Source organism: Triturus cristatus, chromosome 4_1, assembly GCF_964204655.1.
Source record: "Triturus cristatus chromosome 4_1, aTriCri1.1, whole genome shotgun sequence".
Taxonomy (NCBI): Eukaryota; Metazoa; Chordata; class Amphibia; order Caudata; family Salamandridae; genus Triturus; species Triturus cristatus.
The window spans coordinates 138,898,533-138,911,875 of NC_140585.1; the positions used below are offsets into that span (position 1 = coordinate 138,898,533).

The window sequence follows — 13,343 nt, forward strand, 5'->3', positions numbered from 1 at the left end:
AGGTTTTGAGCAGTGACACTGTAATGCTAATAAAGTATAAGATCCAACTGAACACTGACTCTGTCAATGGTGATCCAAAGGGACTTTATGAAAGATCCCAGCTACAAACACCAGAACCAAAATAGATTTAGGGGACACCCGGATTTGGACCAGGGACCTCTTGATCTGCAGTCAAATGCTCTACCACTGAGCTATAACCCCAACTGTTTTTAAAGATCAGAATGACAATATATCAGTACATCATGAAAGCGTGAGAGGCTCAAGCTCAGTTGGGCCACAAAGTACGAGCTTGAAACTGTGGAAAAGGAGAAGTAGTTCTTAATATTATTAATTGAAGGAAAGCAGGATCATTTAAAAAACAAAATGTATATGTTTAATTGTTATTTTATTTGAATAGGCAGTGGTCCATAGGACCAATATCTGTAATTAAAATGTTTGTTTTGAAACATTCTCAAAGGGGGAAGAGGTTTTTACGAGACTACTTATCTTTGTGGATTGATTACCACAATCACTGATATGGTGGTGAAGTATGATTGTTTTGGGCCAAATTACGGTGAAAAAACATTTCTGCATACCACTACAATTTGGTATTTGAAGGTACAACCAAACACCCCTTTCATGTACCTTCGATTTAATACATCAGAAAAAAATATTTTGTGTTCGCAAATGGCCTGGTTTCTCAGACCAGCCTGCTTGCACCTGCAACTAGGGTCCGTACATCTTGTACGTGGGCAGCGTTTTTTAGTAGAAAGTAAATAGTTTATGCATTGCACAAAAATGAAGTGCTTCAAACAAACACATACTTTGTATGCACAGAGAAGAGGTGGAATACATGTAAGACTGAGGACACAGGTTAAATGAGGAATAGATTGACTGCATTGCTGCCCACTTTTCTATGCAATTTCTGTAGTGCGATCGAAGGAAGCACCAAACTGTAAAACAAAGTTGTCAATTGCTTTCATAGTCCATTCCCTTTGTTTGGTGCTGTGAAAGGAAGAGCCAGATTCCAAAATAAATCAATGCTGTTTCAGAAATTTCCCATACGGAACACCGAGCCCTGTATAAAAATGCATTTACTCTCAGGTTTTGAGCAGTGACATTGTAATGCTATTAAAGTGTAAGATCCAAGCGAACACTGACTCTGTCAATGATGATCCAAAGGGGTTTTATGAAAAGTCCCAGCTACAAACACAAGAACCAAAAGAGGCCAAGGGGACACTTGGATTTGAACCAGGGACCTCTTGATCTGCAGTCAAATGCTCTACCACTGAGCTATATCCCCACCTGTTTGCGACAGTCGGAATGAAAATATATCAGTACCTCATGAAAGAGTGTGAGCATAATGCTCAGTTGGGCCGGAAAGTACAAGCTTGAAACTGTGGAACAGGAGAAGTAGTTCTTAATATTATTTGTTGAAGGAAAACGGGATCGTTTAAAAAAACATATTTATATGGTTCATTGTTATTTTATTTGAACAGGCAGTGGTCCATAGGACCAATGCCTGTACATAAAATGCTTGTTTTGAAACATTCTCAAAGGGGAAGAGGTTTTTACGGGACGCCTTATCCTTTCGCGGATTGGTTACCACAATCACCGAGATGGTGGTGAAGTATGATTGTTTTGGGCCAAACGATGGACGAAAAACATTTCTACATACCCCTGCAATTTGGTATTTGGAAGGTACACCCAAACGTCCCTTTCAAGTACCATCAATTTAATATATCAGAAAAGGCCATTTTGTGTTCGAAAATGGCCTGAGTCTTCGAGCCAGCCTTTTTTCATCTGCAACGAGGGTTCATACATTTTGCACGTAGGCAGAGGTTTTAAGGAGAAATTAAATAGTTTCTACGTTGCACAAGAATGAAGTGCTTTAAACAAACACATATTTTGTATGCACAGAGGAGAGGAGGAATATATGTAAGACTGAGGACACAGGTTAAATGAGAAATAGATTGACTGCAGCGCTGCCGAGTATACTATGCCATTTCTTTAGTGCGCTACAAGAAAGCACCAAACTGTATAACAAAGTTTTCAATTGTTTTCATAGTCATTCTCTTTGCTTGAAGCTGTGAAAGGAAGAGCCGGATTCCAAAATAAATCAATGATGTTTCAGAAAGTTCCCACGCCCTGTGTAAAAATGCATTTATTCCCAGGTTTTGAGCAGTGACACTGTAATGCTAATAAAGTATAAGATCCAACTGAACACTGACTCTGTCAATGGTGATCCAAAGGGACTTTATGAAAGATCCCAGCTACAAACACCAGAACCAAAATAGGTTTAGGAGACACCCGGATTTGAACCAGGGACCTCTTAATCTGCAGTCAAATGCTCTACCACTGAGCTATATCCCCAACTGTTTTTAAATATCAGAATGACAATATATCAGTACATCATGAAAGCGTGAGAGGCTCAAGCTCAGTTGTGCCACAAAGTACGAGCTTGAAACTGTGGAAAAGGAGAAGTAGTTCTTAATATTATTAATTAAAGGAAAGCAGGATCATTTAAAAAACAAAATGTATATGTTTAATTGTTATTTTATTTGAATAGGCAGTGGTCCATAGGACCAATATCTGTAATTAAAATGTTTGTTTTGAAACATTCTCAAAGAGGAAGAGGTTTTTACGAGACTTCTTATCTTTGTGGATTGATTACCACTTTCACTGATATGGTGGTGAAGTATGATTGTTTTGGGCCAAATTACGGTGAAAACACATTTCTACATACCACTACAATTTGGTATTTGAAGGTACAACCAAACACCCATTTCATGTACCTTCGATTTAATACATCAGAAAAAGCTATTTTGTGTTCGCAAATGGCCTGGTTTCTCAGACCAGCCTGCTTGCACCTGCAACTAGGGTTCGTACATCTTGTACGTGGGCAGCGTTTTTTAGTAGAAAGTAAATAGATTATGCATTGCACAAAAATGAAGTGCTTCAAACAAACACATACTTTGTATGCACAGAGAAGAGGTGGAATACATGTAAGACTGAGGACACAGGTTAAATGAGGAATAGATTGACTGCATTGCTGCCCCCTTTTCTATGCAATTTCTGTAGTGCGATCGAAGGAAGCACCAAACTGTAAAACAAAGTTGTCAATTGCTTTCATAGTCCATTCCCTTTGTTTGGTGCTGTGAAAGGAAGAGGCAGATACCAAAATAAATCAATGCTTTTTCAGACATTTCCCATACGGAATACCGAGCCCTGTATAAAAATGCATTTACTCTCAGGTTTTGAGGAGTGACATTGTAATGCTGTTAAAGTGTAAGATCCAAGCGAACACTGACTCTGTCAATGATGATCCAAAGGGGTTTTATGAAAAGTCTCAGCTACAAACACAAGAACGAAAACAGGCAAAGGGGACAACTGGATTTGAACCAGGGACCTCTTGATCTGCAGTCAAATGCTCTACCACTGAGCTATATCCCCACCTGTTTGTGAGAGTCGGAATGAAAATATATCAGTACCTCATGAAAGAGTGTGAGCATCATGCTCAGTTGGGCCGGAAAGTACAAGCTTGAAACTGTGGAAAAGGAGAAGTAGTTCTTAATATTATTAATTAAAGGAAAGCAGGATCATTTAAAAAACAAAATGTATATGTTTAATTGTTATTTTATTTGAATAGGCAGTGGTCCATAGGACCAATATCTGTAATTGAAATGTTTGTTTTGAAACATTCTCAAAGGGGAAGAGGTTATTACGAGACTACCTATCTTTGTGGATTGATTACCACAATCACTGATATGGTGGTGAAGTATGATTGTTTTGGGCCAAATTACGGTGAAAAAACATTTCTGCATACCACTACAATTTGGTATTTGAAGGTACAACCAAACCCCCCTTTCATGTACCTTCGATTTAATACATCAGAAAAAGCTGTTTTGTGTTCGCAAATGGCCTGGTTTCTCAGACCAGCTTGCTTGCACCTGAGACTAGGGTTCGTACATCTTGTACGTGGGCAGCGTTTTTTAGTAGAAAGTAAATAGATTATGCATTGCACAAAAATGAAGTGCTTCAAACAAACACATACTTTGTATGCACAGAGAAGAGGCGGAATACATGTAAGACTGAGGACACAGGTTAAATGAGAAATAGATTGACTGCAGCGCTGCCGATTATACTATGCCATTTCTTTAGTGCGCTACAAGAAAGCACCAAACTGTATAACAAAGTTTTCAATTGTTTTCATAGTCATTCTCTTTGCTTGAAGCTGTGAAAGGAAGAGCCGGATTCCAAAATAAATCATTGATGTTTCAGAAAGTTCCCACGCCCTGTGTAAAAATGCATTTATTCCCAGGTGTTGAGCAGTGACACTGTAATGCTAATAAAGTATAAGATCCAACTGAACACTGACTCTGTCAATGGTGATCCAAAGGGACTTTATGAAAGATCCCAGCTACAAACACCAGAACCAAAATAGGTTTAGGGGACACCCGGATTTGAACCAGGGACCTCTTGATCTGCAGTCAAATGCTCTACCACTGAGCTATATCCCCAACTGTTTTCAAAGATCAGAATGACAATATATCAGTACATCATGAAAGAGTGAGCGACTCAAGCTCAGTTGGGCCACAAAGTACGAGCTTGAAAATGTGGAAAAGGAGAAGTAGTTCTTAATATTATTAATTAAAGGAAAACAGGATCATATAAAAAACAAAATGTATATGTTTAATTGTTATTTTATTTGAATAGGCAGTGGTCCATAGGACCAATATCTGTAATTGAAATGTTTGTTTTGAAACATTCTCAAAGGGGAAGAGGTTTTTACGAGACTACCTATCTTTGTGGATTGATTACCACAATCACTGATATGGTGGTGAAGTATGATTGTTTTGGGCCAAATTACGGTGAAAAAACATTTCTGTATACCACCACAATTTGGTATTTGAAGGTACAACCAAACACCCCTTTCATGTACCTTCGATTTAATACATCAGAAAAAGCTGTTTTGTGTTCGCAAATGGCCTGGTTTCTCAGACCAGCCTGCTTGCACCTGAGACTAGGGTTCGTACATCTTGTACGTGGGCAGCGTTTTTTAGTAGAAAGTAAATAGATTATGCATTGCACAAAAATGAAGTGCTTCAAACAAACACATACTTTGTATGCACAGAGAAGAGGTGGAATACATGTAAGACTGAGGACACAGGTTAAATGAGGAATAGATTGACTGCATTGCTGCCCACTTTTCTATGCAATTTCTGTAGTGCGATCAAAGGAAGCACCAAACTGTAAAACAAAGTTGTCAATTGCTTTCATAGTCCATTCCCTTTCTTTGGTGCTGTGAAAGGAAGAGCCAGATTCCAAAATAAATCAATGCTGTTTCAGAAATTTCCCATACGGAATACCGAGCCCTGTATAAAAATGCATTTACTCTCAGGTTTTGAGCAGTGACATTGTAATGCTATTAAAGTGTAAGATCCAAGCGAACACTGACTCTGTCAATGATGATCCAAAGGGGTTTTATGAAAATCCCAGCTACAAACACAAGAACCAAAACAGGCTAAGGGGACACCTGGATTTGAACCAGGGACCTCTTGATCTGCAGTCAAATGCTCTACCACTGAGCTATATCCCCACCAGTTTGTGAGAGTCGGAATGAAAATATATCAGTACCGCATCATGCTCAGTTGGGCCGGAAACTACAAGCTTGAAACTATGGAACAGGAAAAGTAGTTCTTAATATTATTTATTGAAGGAAAACGGGATCGTTTAAAAAAAATATTTATATGTTTCATTGGTTTTTTATTTGCACAGGCAGTGGTCCATAGGACCAATGCCTGTACATAAAATGCTTGTTTTGAAACATTCTCAAAGGGGAAGAGGTTTTTACGGGACGCCTTATCCTTTCGCGTATTGATTACCACAATCACCGAGATGGTGGTGAAGTATGATTGTTTTGGGCCAAATGATGGACGAAAAACATTTCTACATACCACTGCAATTTGGTATTTGGAAGGTACACCCAAACGTCCCTTTCAAGTACCATCAATTTAATATATCAGAAAAGGCCATTTTGTGTCCGAAAATGGCCTGAGTCTTCGAGCCAGCCTTTTTTCATCTGCAACGAGGGTTCATACATTTTGCACGTAGGCAGAGGTGTTAAGGAGAAATTAAATAGTTTCTACGTTGCAAAAGAATGAAGTGCTTTAAACAAACACATACTTTGTATGCACAGAGGAGAGGAGGAATATATGTAAGACTGAGGACACAGGTTAAATGAGAAATAGATTGACTGCAGCGCTGCCGAGTATACTATGCCATTTCTTTAGTGCGCTACAAGGAAGCACCAAACTGTATAACAAAGTTTTGAATTGTTTTTATAGTCATTCTCTTTGTTTGAAGATGTGAAAGGAAGAGCCGGATTCCAAAATAAATTAATGATGTTTCAGAAAGTTCCCACGCCCTGTGTAAAAATGCATTTATTCCCAGGTTTTGAGCAGTATATAAGATCCAACTGAACACTGACTCTGTCAATGGTGATCCAAAGGGACTTTATGAAAGATCCCAGCTACAAACACCAGAACCAAAATAGGCTTAGGGGACAGCCAGCTGGGCAACAAAGTACGAGCTTGAAACTGTGGAAAAGGAGAAGTAGTTCTTAATATTATTAATTAAAGGAAAGCAGGATCATTTAAAAAACAAAATGTATATGTTTAATTGTTATTTTATTTGAATAGGCAGTGGCCCATAGGACCAATATCTGTAATTAAAATGTTTGTTTTGAAACATTCTCAAAGGGGAAGAGGTTTTTAAGAGACTACTTATCTTTGTGGATTGATTACCACAATCACTGATATGGTGGTGAAGTATGATTGTTTTGGGCCAAATTACGGTGAAAAAACATTTCTGCATACCACTAAAATTTGGTATTTGAAGGTACAACCAAACACCCCTTTCATCTACCTTCGATTTAATACATCAGAAAAAGCTATTTTGTGTTCGCAAATGGCCTGGTTTCTCAGACCAGCCTGCTTGCACCTGCAACTAGGGTTTGTACATCTTGTACATGGGCAGCGTTTTTAGTAGAAAGTAAATAGATTATGCATTGCACAAAAATGAAGTGCTTCAAACAAACACATACTTTGTATGCACAGAGAAGAGGTGGAATACATGTAAGACTGAGGACACAGGTTAAATGAGGAATAGATTGACTGCATTGCTGCCCCCTTTTCTATGCAATTTCTGTAGTGCGATCGAAGGAAGCACCAAACTGTAAAACAAAGTTGTCAATTGCTTTCATAGTCCATTCCCTTTGTTTGGTGCTGTGAAAGGAAGAGCCAGATACCAAAATAAATCAATGCTTTTTCAGACATTTCCCATACGGAATACCGAGCCCTGTATAAAAATGCATTTACTCTCAGGTTTTGAGCAGTGACATTGTAATGCTATTAAAGTGTAAGATCCAAGCGAACACTGACTCTGTCAATGATGATCCAAAGGGGTTTTATGAAAAGTCCCAGCTACAAACACAAGAACCAAACCAGGAAAAGGGGACAACTGGATTTGAACCAGAGACCTCTTGATCTGCAGTCAAATGCTCTACCACTGAGCTATATCCCCACCTGTTTGTGAGGGTCGGAATGAAAATATATCAGTACCTCATGAAAATCTGTGAGCATCATGCTCAGTTGGGCCGGAAAGTACAAGCTTGAAACTGTGGAACAGGAGAAGTAGTTCCTAATATTATTTATTGAAGGAAAACGGGATCGTTTAAAAAAATTATTTATATGTTTCATTGTTATTTTATTTGAACAGGCAGTGGTCCATAGGACCAATGACTGTTCATAAAATGCTTGTTTTGAAACATTCTCAAAGGGGAAGAGGTTTTTACGGGACGCCTTATCCTTTCGCGGATTGGTTACCACAATCACCGAGATGGTGGTGAAGTATGATTGTTTTGGGCCAAATGATGGACGAAAAACATTTCTACATACCACTGCAATTTGGTATTTGGAAGGTACACCCAAACGTCCCTTTCAAGTACCATCAATTTAATATATCAGAAAAGGCCATTTTGTATTCGAAAATGGCCTGAGTCTTCGAGCCAGCCTTTTTTCATCTGCAACGATGGTTCATACATTTTGCACGTAGGCAGAGGTTTTAAGGAGAAATTAAATAGTTTCTACGTTGCACAAGAATGAAGTGCTTTAAACAAACACATATTTTGTATGCACAGAGGAGAGGAGGAATATATGTAAGACTGAAGACACAGATTAAATGAGAAATAGATTGACTGCAGCGGTGCCGAGTATACTATGCCATTTCTTTAGTGCGCTACAAGGAAGCACCAAACTGTATAACAAAGTTTTCAATTGTTTTCATAGTCATTCTCTTTGCTTGAAGCTGTGAAAGGAAGAGCCGGATTCCAAAATAAATCAATGATGTTTCAGAAAGTTCCCACGCCCTGTGTAAAAATGCATTTATTCCCAGGTTTTGAGCAGTGACACTGTAATGCTAATAAAGTATAAGATCCAACTGAACACTGACTCTGTCAATGGTGATCCAAAGGGACTTTATGAAAGATCCCAGCTACAAACACCAGAACCAAAATAGGTTTAGGGAACACCCGGATCTGAACCAGGGACCTCTTGATCTGCAGTCAAATGCTCTACCACTGAGCTATATCCCCAACTGTTTTCAAAGATCAGAATGACAATATATCAATACATCATGAAAGAGTGAGAGGCTCAAGCTCAGTTGGGCCACAAAGTACAAGCTTGAAACTGTGGAAAAGGAGAAGTAGTTCTTAATATTATTAATTAAAGGAAAACAGGATCATTTAAAAAACAAAATGTATATGTTTAATTGTTATTTTATTTGAATAGGCAGTGGTCCATAGGACCAATATCTGTAATTAAAATGTTTGTTTTGAAACATTCTCAAAGGGGAAGAGGTTTTTACGAGACTACTTATCTTTGTGGATTGATTACCACAATCACTGATATGGTGGTGAAGTATGATTGTTTTGGGCCAAATTACAGTGAAAAAACATTTCTACATACCACTACAATTTGGTATTTGAAGGTACAACCAAACACCCATTTCATGTACATTCGATTTAATACATCAGAAAAAGCTATTTTGTGTTCACAAATGGCCTGGTTTCTCAGACCAGCCTGCTTGCACCTGCAACTAGGGTTCGTACATCTTGTACGTGGGCAGCGTTTTTTAGTAGAAAGTAAATAGATTATGCATTGCACAAAAATGAAGTGCTTCAAACAAAAACATACTTTGTATGCACAGAGAAGAGGTGGAATATATGTAAGACTGAGGACACGGGTTAAATGAGGAATAGATTGACTGCATTGCTGCCCACTTTTCTATGCAATTTCTGTAGTGCGATCAAAGGAAGCACCAAACTGTAAAACAAAGTTGTAAATTGCTTTCATAGTCCATTCCCTTTGTTTGGTGCTGTGAAACGAAGAGCCAGATTCCAAAATAAATCAATGCTTTGTCAGACATTTCCCATATGGAATACCGAGCCCTGTATAACAATGCATTTACTCTCAGGTTTTGAGCAGTGACATTGTAGGGCTATTAAAGTGTAAGATCCAAGCGAACACTGACTCTGTCAATGATGATCCAAAGGGGTTTTATGAAAAGTCCCAGCTACAAACACAAGAACCAAAACAGGCTAATGGGACACCTGGATTTGAACCAGGGACCCCTTGATCTGCAGTCAAATGCTCTACCACTGAGCTATATCCCCACCTGTTTGTGAGAGTCGGAATGAAAATATATCAGTACCTCATGAAAGAGTGTGAGCATCATGCTCAGTTGGGCCGGAAAGTACAAGCTTGAAACTGTGGAACAGGAGAAGTAGTTCTTAATATTATTTATTGAAGGAAAACGGGATCGTTTAAAAAAACATATTTATATGTTTCATTGTTATTTTATTTGAACAGGCAGTGGTCCATAGGACCAATGCCTGTACATAAAATGCTTGTTTTGAAACATTCTCAAAGGGGAAGAGGTTTTTACGGGACGCCTTATCCTTTCGCGGATTGGTTACCACAATCACCTGAGATGGTGGTGAAGTATGATTGTTTTGGGCCAAATGATGGACGAAAAACATTTCTACATACCACTGCAATTTGGTATTTGGAAGGTACACCCAAACGTCCCTTTCAAGTACCATCAATTTAATATATCAGAAAAGGCCATTTTGTATTCGAAAATGGCCTGAGTCTTCGAGCCAGCCTTTTTTCATCTGCAACGATGGTTCATAAATTTTGCACGTAGGCAGAGGTTTTAAGGAGAAATTAAATAGATTCTACATTGCACAAGAATGAAGTGCTTTAAACAAACACATATTTTGTATGCACAGAGGAGAGGAGGAATATATGTAAGACTGAGGACACAGGTTAAATGAGAAATAGATTGACTGCAGCGCTGCCGAGTATACTATGCCATTTCTTTAGTGCGCTACAAGGAAGCACCAAACTGTATAACAAAGTTTTCAATTGTTTTCATAGTCATTCTCTTTGCTTGAAGCTGTGAAAGGAAGAGCCGGATTCCAAAATAAATCAATGATGTTTCAGAAAGTTCCCACGCCCTGTGTAATAATGCATTTATTCCCAGGTTTTGAGCAGTGACAATGCAATGCTAATAAAGTATAAGATCCAACTGAGCACTGACTCTGTCAATGGTGATCCAAAGGGACTTTATGAAAGATCCCAGCTACAAACACCAGAACCAAAATAGGTTTAGGGGACAGGCGGATTTGAACCAGGGACCTCTCGAACTGCAGTCAAATGCTTTACCAGTGAGCTATATCCCCAACTGTTTTCAAAAATCAGAATGACAATATATCAGTACATCATTAAAGAGTGAGAGGCTCAAGCTCAGTTGGGCCACAAAGTACGAGCTTGAAACTGTGGAAAAGGAGAAGTAGTTCTTAATATTATTAATTAAAGGAAAACAGGATCATTTAAAAAACAAAATGTATATGTTTAATTGTTATTTTATTTGAATAGGCAGTGGTCCATAGGACCAATATCTGTAATTAAAATGTTTGTTTTGAAACATTCTCAAAGGGGAAGAGGTTTTTACGAGACTACTTATCTTTGTGGATTGATTACCACAATCGCTGATATGGTGGTGAAGTATGATTGTTTTGGGCCAAATTACAGTGAAAAAACATTTCTACATACCACTACAATTTGGTATTTGAAGGTACAACCAAACACCCCTTTCATGTACCTTCGATTTAATACATCAGAAAAAGCTATTTTGTGTTCGCAAATGGCCTGGTTTCTCAGACCAGCCTGCTTGCACCTGCAACGAGGGTTCGTACATCTTGTACGTGGGCAGCGTTTTTTAGTAGAGAGTAAATAGATTATGCATTGCACAAAAATGAAGTGCTTCAAACAAACACATACTTTGTATGCACAGAGAAGAGGTGGAATACATGTAAGACTGAGGACACAGGTTAAATGAGGAATAGATTGACTGCATTACTGCCCACTTTTCTGTGCAATTTCTGTAGTGCGATCAAAAGAAGCACCAAACTGTAAAACAAAGTTGTCAATTGCTTTCATAGTCCATTCCCTTTCTTTGGTGCTGTGAAAGGAAGAGCCAGATTCCAAAATAAATCAATGCTGTTTCAGAAATTTCCCATACGGAATACCGAGCCCTGTATAAAAATGCATTTACTCTCAGGTTTTGAGCAGTGACATTGTAATGCTATTAAAGTGTAAGATCCAAGCGAACACTGACTCTGTCAATGATGATCCAAAGGGGTTTTATGAAAAGTCCCAGCTACAAACACAAGAACCAAAACAGGCTAAGGGGACACCTGGATTTGAACCAGGGACCTCTTGATCTGCAGTCAAATGCTCTACCACTGAGCTATATCCCCACCTGTTTGTGAGAGTCTGAATGAAAATATATCAGTACCTAATGAAAAACTGTGAGCATCATGCTCAGTTGGGCCGGAAAGTACAAGCTTGAAACTGTGGAACAGGAGAAGTAGTTCCTAATATTATTTATTGAAGGAGAACGGGATCGTTTAAAAAAATTATTTACATGTTTCATTGTTATTTTATTTGAACAGGCAGTGGTCCATAGGACCAATGACTGTTCATAAAATGCTTGTTTTGAAACATTCTCAAAGGGGAAGAGGTTTTTACGGGACGCCTTATCCTTTCGCGGATTGGTTACCACAATCACCGAGATGGTGGTGAAGTATGATTGTTTTGGGCCAAATGATGGACGATAAACATTTCTACATACCACTGCAATTTGGTATTTGGAAGGTACACCCAAACGTCCCTTTCAAGTACCATCAATTTAATATATCAGAAAAGGCCATTTTGTGTTCGAAAATGGCCTGAGTCTTCGAGCCAGCCTTTTTTCATCTGCAACGAGGGTTCATACATTTTGCACGTAGGCAGAGGTTTTAAGGAGAAATTAAATAGTTTCTACGTTGCACAAGAATGAAGTGCTTTAAACAAACACATATTTTGTATGCACAGAGGAGAGGAGGAATATATGTAAGACTGAGGACACAGGTTAAATGAGACTGCAGCGCTGCCGAGTATACTATGCCATTTCTTTAGTGCGCTACAAGGAAGCACCAAACTGTATAACAAAGTTTTCAATTGTTTTCATAGTCATTCTCTTTGTTTGAAGCTGTGAAATGAAGAGCCGGATTCCAAAATAAATCAATGATGTTTCAGAAAGTTCCCACGCCCTGTGTAAAAATGCATTTATTCCCAGGTTTTGAGCAGTGACACTGTAATGCTAATAAAGTATAAGATCCAACTGAACACTGACTCTGTCAATGGTGATCCAAAGGGACTTTATGAAAGATCCCAGCTACAAACACCAGAACCAAAATAGGTTTAGGGGACACCCGGATTTGAACCAGGGACCTCTTGATCTGCAGTCAAATGCTCTACCACTGAGCTATATCCCCAACTGTTTTCAAAGATCAGAATGACAATATATCAGTACATCATGAAAGAGTGAGCGACTCAAGCTCAGTTGGGCCACAAAGTACGAGCTTGAAACTGTGGAAAAGGAGAAGTAGTTCTTAATATTATTAATTAAAGGAAAACAGGATCATTTAAAAAACAAAATGTATATGTTTAATTGTTATTTTATTTGAATAGGCAGTGGTCCATAGGACCAATATCTGTAATTGAAATGTTTGTTTTGAAACATTCTCAAAGGGGAAGAGGTTTTTACGAGACTACCTATCTTTGTGGATTGATTACCACAATCACTGATATGGTGGTGAAGTATGATTGTTTTGGGCCAAATTACGGTGAAAAAACATTTCTGTATACCACCACAATTTGGTATTTGAAGGTACAACCAAACACCCCTTTCATGTA

General features: G+C 38.5%; 7 non-coding genes across 7 annotated transcripts; all 7 read right to left on the reverse strand.

Annotated features, from left to right (window-relative positions):
* Positions 1-1,210: 1,210 nt before the first annotated feature.
* TRNAC-GCA (transfer RNA cysteine (anticodon GCA)) lies at positions 1,211-1,282 on the reverse strand. The gene has a single exon. It is a non-coding gene; the product is annotated as a tRNA-Cys (tRNA).
* Positions 1,283-2,280: 998 nt separating this feature from the next.
* TRNAC-GCA (transfer RNA cysteine (anticodon GCA)) lies at positions 2,281-2,352 on the reverse strand. Its single transcript has one exon. It is a non-coding gene; the product is annotated as a tRNA-Cys (tRNA).
* A 1,008-nt stretch (positions 2,353-3,360) lies between these two features.
* TRNAC-GCA (transfer RNA cysteine (anticodon GCA)) lies at positions 3,361-3,432 on the reverse strand. The gene has a single exon. It is a non-coding gene; the product is annotated as a tRNA-Cys (tRNA).
* A 995-nt stretch (positions 3,433-4,427) lies between these two features.
* On the reverse strand, positions 4,428-4,499 carry TRNAC-GCA (transfer RNA cysteine (anticodon GCA)). The gene has a single exon. It is a non-coding gene; the product is annotated as a tRNA-Cys (tRNA).
* Positions 4,500-5,506: 1,007 nt separating this feature from the next.
* On the reverse strand, positions 5,507-5,578 carry TRNAC-GCA (transfer RNA cysteine (anticodon GCA)). The gene has a single exon. It is a non-coding gene; the product is annotated as a tRNA-Cys (tRNA).
* Positions 5,579-11,791: 6,213 nt separating this feature from the next.
* On the reverse strand, positions 11,792-11,863 carry TRNAC-GCA (transfer RNA cysteine (anticodon GCA)). Its single transcript has one exon. It is a non-coding gene; the product is annotated as a tRNA-Cys (tRNA).
* A 987-nt stretch (positions 11,864-12,850) lies between these two features.
* TRNAC-GCA (transfer RNA cysteine (anticodon GCA)) lies at positions 12,851-12,922 on the reverse strand. The gene has a single exon. It is a non-coding gene; the product is annotated as a tRNA-Cys (tRNA).
* Positions 12,923-13,343: the final 421 nt, after the last annotated feature.